The sequence below is a fragment of the Bactrocera oleae genome, unplaced genomic scaffold, assembly GCF_042242935.1.
Source record: "Bactrocera oleae isolate idBacOlea1 unplaced genomic scaffold, idBacOlea1 ctg00000013.1, whole genome shotgun sequence".
Lineage (NCBI taxonomy): Eukaryota > Metazoa > Arthropoda > Insecta > Diptera > Tephritidae > Bactrocera > Bactrocera oleae.
Genome location: NW_027212756.1, coordinates 130,001 through 140,000, shown reverse-complemented (window position 1 = coordinate 140,000; position 10,000 = coordinate 130,001). Strand labels below are relative to the sequence as shown.

Sequence of the window (10,000 nt, the reverse complement as noted above, 5' to 3'; positions counted from 1 at the left end):
CGAAACCCTTCTCCACTTCAGTCCTCCAAGGTCTCATTCGATTATTTGCTACTACCACCAAGATCTGTACCAATAGCGGCTCCATGCAGGCTTACGCCAAACACTTCTAAGCACACCATTGTACCCTCCTACTCACTAAAGTTTCAAAATTTATAATCCAACCGAAATTGTATTATAAATCATGTACTTTAGCGGTAATGTATAGGTATACAACTTAAGCGCCATCCATTTTAAGGGCTAGTTGCTTCGGCAGGTGAGTTGTTACACACTCCTTAGCGGATTACGACTTCCATGTCCACCGTCCTGCTGTTTTAAGCAACCAACGCCTTTCATGGTATCTGCATGAGTTGTTAATTTAGGCACCGTAACATTACGTTTGGTTCATCCCACAGCGCCAGTTCTGCTTACCAAAAGTGGCCCACTGGGCACATTATATCATAACCTCAACCTTCATATCAAGAAAGGTGAGGTTCTTACCCATTTAAAGTTTGAGAATAGGTTAAGGTCGTTTCGACCCTAAGGCCTCTAATCATTCGCTTTACCAGATAAGATTATTTTACATAATTTTTAAATGCACCAGCTATCCTGAGGGAAACTTCGGAGGGAACCAGCTACTAGATGGTTCGATTGGTCTTTCGCCCCTATACTCAATTCTGACAATCGATTTGCACGTCAGAACTGTTTCGGTCTTCCATCAGGGTTTCCCCTGACTTCAACCTGATCAAGTATAGTTCACCATCTTTCGGGTCACAGCATATATGCTCAAGGTACGCTCCAGTTAGAGGTATAAATAATAATAAATTATCATTATACATAACTATATGGAACGCCCCGGGATTGAATTAATAATGTAATACATTAAAAATTAATCCCATTATTAATACAGTTAAGTTAATTTCGCCATTAGGTTTAATATAACCCAATGACTTGCACATATGTTAGACTCCTTGGTCCGTGTTTCAAGACGGGTCCCGAAGGTATCCTGAATCTTTCGCATTGTTAATCATATAAATGCATACAATTAATATTAAAATCAATGATAATAATATTATTGTAAAATTCAAAAGAATTTTAGCATTATATATAATAAAATCTATCAACACTTTATCAAATCATCAGTAATTATTCTATGTTAATAAGCTAAAAGCAAATTAATTTGAATAAACTTAAAAACCAATGATCTTTTGATAAATATTTTATTATGTTAATAGATTACAATGTCCTTATATGAAAAAAATGCACACTATTATTATAATATTTAAAATTAAATACTACAGTTATAATGATGAATTTTTCATAATGGATATTCAGGTTCATCGGGCTTAACCTCTAAGCAGTTTCACGTACTATTTAACTCTCTATTCAGAGTTCTTTTCAACTTTCCCTCACGGTACTTGTTTACTATCGGTCTCATGGTTATATTTAGTTTTAGATGGAGTTTACCACCCACTTAGTGCTGCACTATCAAGCAACACGACTCTTTGGAAATATCTTTCTAGTAATCATTAACGTTATACGGGCCTGGCACCCTCTATGGGTAAATGGCCTCATTTAAGAAGGACTTAAATCGTTAATTTCTCATACTAGATATTAAGATATTCCATACACTGCATCTCACATTTGCCATATAGACAAAGTGACTTAGTGCTGAACTATTTTCTTTTCGCTCGCCGCTACTAAGAAAATCCTTGTTAGTTTCTTTTCCTCCCCTCATTAATATGCTTAAATTCAGGGGGTAGTCCCATATGAGTTGAGGTTGTATAAAATATATTTTAGATTGATTTGTTTATTTTTATTTAATTTTTTTGCTATTTGCTATTTTAAAGAAATATATTTTTATATCTTGATTACTCAATATTATTCAATCTTTTCATCCCTTTTTAAAATTCATAATATAATAATTAATAAAATTAACAACATTATTCCTCCACATATCATATATTTTTTTTTATTATAAATTTTTCTCAATACAATAGAGTGAATTAATTCTAGAATAAAAATTTATTTTATGCTAGACATTCCTCTTATGTATTATTTAATATAATTTAAATAATGTTGAAAATTTTTTCTTTTATGGGAATACTAAGATTCTCATTTATCATAAATTTTCGTTCAAATATGAGGTATTCAAGAATATATTTTCTATATTTCTTTTTATGCTATTAATATTATGGATTGAAAAATACAATCCAATAATATGCCATATGCTTAAATTCTATTAATTGACTAAAAGAATAAGCAACTAATTTAGCATAGTCTTACAACCCTCAACCATATGTAGTCCAAGCAGCACTTTAAAATTAATTAAAGTACATAACAGCATGGACCGCAATATGCGTTCAAAATGTCGATGTTCATGTGTCCTGCAGTTCACACGATGACGCACAGTTTGCTGCGTTCTTCATCGACCCATGAGCCGAGTGATCCACCGCTTAGAGTGATAATTTTTTTGTATTTTTTTAATTCAAAGTCAAAGAATTTTAATTTATTGAAAGTATTAATAATTAATCAATAATAAATTTTTAATACATAAGTTTAAAACATCTTTCAATAAATTGTAATTTTAAACCCAAACATTTGCAGCTGCGCATGTCTTAGGTCAACAAAAACAGTAATACCTTTTATATATTATTTTCTTCTCTATTTGTGCGTTTTCTTTTTTTAAATTTTTCAACATGTTTTTAATCACAAATAGAAAATACCATAAAAAAAAGGTATTACACACGTTAATGTGAACAAGTTAACTTATCATTTATAATATTTTATATAAATATCACAATTAAATATTATTTTCTATATAAATAATAAGTACAGCTATATGTTTAAAGGTTTTTTTATTGCGTTCAAATACAATGTATGCGAAGTTCACAATATAATATATATTGTCATAATGCATTACAAGGAGTTAAAAAAAAAAAAAAAACAGAAAAACATTCAAAACATTGTATAATTCAAAACATTTTGAATGAAAAGAACAAAAAGAAAACTTTTTTTTCTTTTTTATTCTTTTTTTTTATTTTGTTTTTATATAATTATTTTTTTTTCTTTTCGGATAGGAACACAATAATGATCCTTCCGCAGGTTCACCTACGGAAACCTTGTTACGACTTTTACTTCCTCTAAATAATCAAGTTCGGTCAACTTTTGCGAAACAACCGTGAAACACAAGGCGTCACAGTGATCACGTCCGGAGACCTCACTAAATAATTCAATCGGTAGTAGCGACGGGCGGTGTGTACAAAGGGCAGGGACGTAATCAATGCGAGTTAATGACTCACACTTACTGGGAATTCCAAGTTCATGTGAACAGTTTCAGTTCACAATCCCAAGCATGAAAGTGGTTCAGCGGTTTACCCGGACCTCTCGGTCTAGGAAATACACGTTGATACTTTCATTGTAGCGCGCGTGCAGCCCAGGACATCTAAGGGCATCACAGACCTGTTATTGCTCAATCTCGTTACTGCTAGACGCAATTTGTCCATTTAAGAAGCTAGTGTCCTTATAATGGGACAAACCAACAGGTACGACTCCACTTATATAAACACATTCAAACACTTGTACATTCAAGATGAACGCATGAATGAAGGCTATATAAGCTTCAACACCATAATCCTGAAAGCATCTATTTAATATATTTGAGTCTCGTTCGTTATCGGAATTAACCAGACAAATCACTCCACGAACTAAGAACGGCCATGCACCACCACCCATAGATTCGAGAAAGAGCTATCAATCTGTCTTACACGCTTATGTTCGGACCTGGTAAGTTTTCCCGTGTTGAGTCAAATTAAGCCGCAGGCTCCACTCCTGGTGGTGCCCTTCCGTCAATTCCTTTAAGTTTCAGCTTTGCAACCATACTTCCCCCGGAGCCCAAAAGCTTTGGTTTCCCGGGAAGCGACTGAGAGAGCCATAGTAGTAGCTACACCCAATTGCTAGCTGGCATCGTTTATGGTTAGAACTAGGGCGGTATCTGATCGCCTTCGAACCTCTAACTTTCGTTCTTGATTAATGAAAACATCTTTGGCAAATGCTTTCGCTTAAGTTAGTCTTACGACGGTCCAAGAATTTCACCTCTCGCGTCGTAATACTAATGCCCCCAAACTGCTTCTATTAATCATTACCTCTTGATCTAAAAACCAATGAAAGTAGAACAGAGGTCTTATTTCATTATTCCATGCACAAAATATTCAGGCATTTGGAGCCTGCTTTAAGCACTCTAATTTGTTCAAAGTAATTGTACCGGCCCACAACAACACTCGATGAAGAGCACTGAAGCAGGTTTAAATAGGAGGAATATATAAAAAATACATTGTATTAATTATATATAAGAACTCCACCGGTAATACGCTTACATACATAAGGTAATGTACATACCACAATTATAGTTGTACTACCCGTATGAAGCACAAATTCAACTACGAACGTTTTAACCGCAACAACTTTAATATACGCTATTGGAGCTGGAATTACCGCGGCTGCTGGCACCAGACTTGCCCTCCAATAGGTCCTTGTTAAAGGATTTAAAGTGTACTCATTCCAATTACAGGGCCTCGGATATGAGTCCTGTATTGTTATTTTTCGTCACTACCTCCCCGAACTGGGAGTGGGTAATTTACGCGCCTGCTGCCTTCCTTAGATGTGGTAGCCGTTTCTCAGGCTCCCTCTCCGGAATCGAACCCTGATTCCCCGTTACCCGTTGCAACCATGGTAGTCCTAGATACTACCATCAAAAGTTGATAGGGCAGACATTTGAAAGATCTGTCGTCGGTACGAGACCATACGATCTGCAAGTTATCTAGAGTTCAACCAATATAACGATCGAATAATCGCTTGGTTTTAGCCTAATAAAAGCACACGTTCCAAAAGGTCCGTGTTTATTTTGCATGTATTAGCTCTAGAATTACCACAGTTATCCAAGTAACTGTTAACGATCTATGGAACCATAACTGATATAATGAGCCTTTTGCGGTTTCACTTTTAATTTGTTTGTACTTAGACATGCATGGCTTAATCTTTGAGACAAGCATATAACTACTGGCAGGATCAACCAGAATAATATATATTTCTTTTTTATATAATATTTTTTATATTATATAAAAGTTTAAAATGATATTTTCTTATTTGAAAATTATACACAAATACACAAAACATAAAAACATTTACAATATACACAACAATTTTTCTATGTTTCTTTCTTTATTATATTTTTTTTCATTATATTTCATTTCTATTGTGTGATTTTGAAATGGATTTTTTTAATTTTTGTTTTGGTATCGTGAAAAGAATTTTCGTTCTCTATACATATTATTATTTAATTATTATGTAAGAACGATATTTCTTCTTATATTGGCAAAATTTTCAAATAATATCATTCTATACATTTTACTTTATTTCAATGCATATAGTAATATATATACATTTTTTTAAGAGTATATACATTTTTTTCTTGATTTGAAATTAATAATTTCAAATTCTATTATATTTATTTCAATAATAAATATATGATAAAAAGTATTTTCGGGTGCAACACATTAATATTTTATTTTATTTAAAAACCATCCTTTTACACATATATTTTATGAGTAAATATTAGAATAGCTCACAAATAAAACTAAAATATTGTTTAATATTTATTTCTACAATATGTTAGTATAGAATAATAGATTTTTTATGTTTTTGTATAAAACAAAATCTATTTCTATTTAAACTAACTGTAGGAAACCAGGAATAAAAAACGCTCATTATATACAATATGTTAGTACAGAATATAGAGTTTTGTATAAAACAAAATCTATTTCTATTTAAACTAACTGTATAAAAACCAGGAATAAAAAACGCTCATTATATACAATATGTTAGTACAGAATATAGAGTTTTGTATAAAACAAATCTATTTCTATTTAAACTAACTGTATAAAAACCAGGAATAAAAAACGCTCATTATATACAATATGTTAGTACAGAATATAGAGTTTTGTATAAAACAAAATCTATTTCTATTTAAACTAACTGTATAAAAACCAGGAATAAAAAACGCTCATTATATACAATATGTTAGTACAGAATATAGAGTTTTGTATAAAACAAAATCTATTTCTATTTAAACTAACTGTATAAAAACCAGGAATAAAAAACGCTTATATACAATATGTTAGTACAGAATATAGAGTTTTGTATAAAACAAAATCTATTTCTATTTAAACTAACTGTATAAAAACCAGGAATAAAAAACGCTCATTATATACAATATGTTAGTACAGAATATAGAGTTTTGTATAAAACAAAATCTATTTCTATTTAAACTAACTGTATAAAAACCAGGAATAAAAAACGCTCATTATATACAATATGTTAGTACAGAATATAGAGTTTTGTATAAAACAAAATCTATTTCTATTTAAACTAACTGTATAAAAACCAGGAATAAAAAACGCTCATTATATACAATATGTTAGTACAGAATATAGAATTTTGTATAAAACAAAATCTATTTCTATTTAAACTAACTGTATAAAAACCAGGAATAAAAAACGCTCATTATATACAATATGTTAGTACAGAATATAGAGTTTTGTATAAAACAAAATCTATTTCTATTTAAACTAACTGTATAAAAACCAGGAATAAAAAGGCACACAAAATCAACTTTCATTTTCATATTTACTTAAAAATACATATAAAGTAAAAAATATTTCCATATAAATACTAAGTAAATAAAGTCATACAAGTATGAAAATTTTCATACAAGTACCAAATACATAAATCATATAAGTATAGTAATATTCATACTTATAAGTATTTAAAAACAATTTCTTACTAATAAACTAACATAAGGAATTCAAATATATAAAAGTATAATACATTTCCTAGCAGTAAAAAATTTTCATATAAGTACTAAATGTATAAAGTCTATGAAGTAATAAATTTTCATATAAGTACTATTTCAGTATATGTCAATTTGAGCAGATTTGTGCAAATTTGTTATAAATGTTCTCTCCCATGTTGACGTTACCAACCCGAAAATATATGGAAAAATTCTTTTAACCTATTTAAAATTTAAAAACTCATATATACGTGGGTAATTTATATCATTTTCAAATATCGTCATGGTCATAATACAACTAATAACATCAAAAGTATTTTTACAATCGATTTTTTTTTTAAATTTTTAACTTGTATGACTTCATATTTAATACTTATATGAAAATTTATTACTTCATAGACTTTATACATTTAATACTTATATGAAAATTTATTACTTCATAGACTTTATACATTTAATACTTATATGAAAATTCATTACTTCATAGACTTTATATTTTTTATACTTATATAAAAATTTATTACTTCATAGACTTTATATTTTACTTCATAGACTTTATACATTTAATACTCATATGAAAATTTATTACTTCATAGACTTTATATATTTACTACTTATATGAAAATTTATTACTTCATAGACTTTATACAATTAATACTTATATGAAAATTTATTACTTCATAGACTTTATACAATTAATACTTATATGAAAATTTATTACTTCATAGACTTTATATATTTACTACTTATATGAAAATTTATTACTTCATAGACTTTATACAATTAATACTTATATGAAAATTTATTACTTCATAGACTTTATACATTTAATACTTATATGAAAATTCATTACTTCATAGACTTTATATTTTTTATACTTATATAAAAATTTATTACTTCATAGACTTTATATTTTACTTCATAGACTTTATACATTTAATACTTATATGAAAATTTATTACTTCATAGACTTTATACAATTAATACTTATATGAAAATTTATTACTTCATAGACTTTATACAATTAATACTTATATGAAAATTTATTACTTCATAGACTTTATACAATTAATACTTATATGAAAATTTATTATTTCATAGACTTTATACAATTAATACTTATATGAAAATTTATTACTTCATAGACTTTATACAATTAATACTTATATGAAAATTTATTACTTCATAGACTTTATACAATTAATACTTATATGAAAATTTATTACTTCATAGACTTTATACAATTAATACTTATATGAAAATTTATTACTTCATAGACTTTATACAATTAATACTTATATGAAAATTTATTACTTCATAGACTTTATACAATTAATACTTATATGAAAATTTATTACTTCATAGACTTTATACAATTAATACTTATATGAAAATTTATTACTTCATAGACTTTATATTTTTTATACTTATATAAAAATTTATTACTTCATAGACTTTATATTTTACTTCATAGACTTTATACATTTAATACTTATATGAAAATTTATTACTTCATAGACTTTATATATTTACTACTTATATGAAAATTCATTACTTCATAGACTTTATATTTTTTATACTTATATAAAAATTTATTACTTCATAGACTTTATATTTTACTTCATAGACTTTATACATTTAATACTCATATGAAAATTTATTACTTCATAGACTTTATATATTTACTACTTATATGAAAATTTATTACTTCATAGACTTTATACATTTAGTACTTATATGAAAATTTATTACTTCATAGACTTTATACAATTAATACTTATATGAAAATTTATTATTTCATAGACTTTATACAATTAATACTTATATGAAAATTTATTACTTCATAGACTTTATACAATTAATACTTATATGAAAATTTATTACTTCATAGACTTTATGCAATTAATACTTATATGAAAATTTATTACTTCATAGACTTTATATATTTACTACTTATATGAAAATTTATTACTTCATAGACTTTATACATTTAGTACTTATATGAAAATTTATTACTTCATAGACTTTATACAATTAATACTTATATGAAAATTTATTACTTCATAGACTTTATACAATTAATACTTATATGAAAATTTATTACTTCATAGACTTTATATATTTACTACTTATATGAAAATTTATTACTTCATAGACTTTATACATTTAGTACTTATATGAAAATTTATTACTTCATAGACTTTATACAATTAATACTTATATGAAAATTTATTACTTCATAGACTTTATACAATTAATACTTATATGAAAATTTATTACTTCATAGACTTTATATATTTACTACTTATATGAAAATTTATTACTTCATAGACTTTATACATTTAGTACTTATATGAAAATTTATTACTTCATAGACTTTATACAATTAATACTTATATGAAAATTTATTACTTCATAGACTTTATACAATTAATACTTATATGAAAATTTATTACTTCATAGACTTTATATATTTACTACTTATATGAAAATTTATTACTTCATAGACTTTATACATTTAGTACTTATATGAAAATTTATTACTTCATAGACTTTATACATTTAGTACTTATATGAAAATTTATTACTTCATAGACTTTATACAATTAATACTTATATGAAAATTTATTACTTCATAGACTTTATACAATTAATACTTATATGAAAATTTATTACTTCATAGACTTTATATATTTACTACTTATATGAAAATTTATTACTTCATAGACTTTATACATTTAATACTTATATGAAAATTCATTACTTCATAGACTTTATATTTTTTATACTTATATGAAAATTCATTACTTCATAGACTTTATATTTTTTATACTTATATAAAAATTTATTACTTCATAGACTTTATATTTTACTTCATAGACTTTATATTTTACTTCATAGACTTTATACATTTAATACTTATATGAAAATTTATTACTTCATAGACTTTATATATTTACTACTTATATGAAAATTTATTACTTCATAGACTTTATACATTTAGTACTTATATGAAAATTTATTACTTCATAGACTTTATACAATTAATACTTATATGAAAATTTATTACTTCATAGACTTTATACAATTAATACTTATATGAAAATTTATTACTTCATAGACTTTATGCAATTAATACTTATATGAAAATTTATTACTTCATAGACTTTATATATT

The 10,000-nt window shown here is 26.4% G+C and overlaps 2 non-coding genes and 1 pseudogene across 2 annotated transcripts; all 3 read right to left on the bottom strand.

Moving 5' to 3' along the window:
- LOC138858758 (large subunit ribosomal RNA) overlaps positions 1–1,759 on the bottom strand; it is a pseudogene marked incomplete at its 3' end in the record, with an annotated part of 3,507 nt that extends 1,748 nt beyond the window's left edge.
- A 502-nt stretch (positions 1,760–2,261) lies between these two features.
- On the bottom strand, positions 2,262–2,440 carry LOC138858736 (5.8S ribosomal RNA). Its single transcript, XR_011397770.1, has one exon. It is a non-coding gene; the product is annotated as a 5.8S ribosomal RNA (ribosomal RNA).
- Positions 2,441–3,064: 624 nt separating this feature from the next.
- Positions 3,065–5,054, bottom strand: LOC138858747 (small subunit ribosomal RNA). The gene has a single exon (XR_011397781.1). It is a non-coding gene; the product is annotated as a small subunit ribosomal RNA (ribosomal RNA).
- Between the last annotated feature and the right edge of the window lie 4,946 nt (positions 5,055–10,000).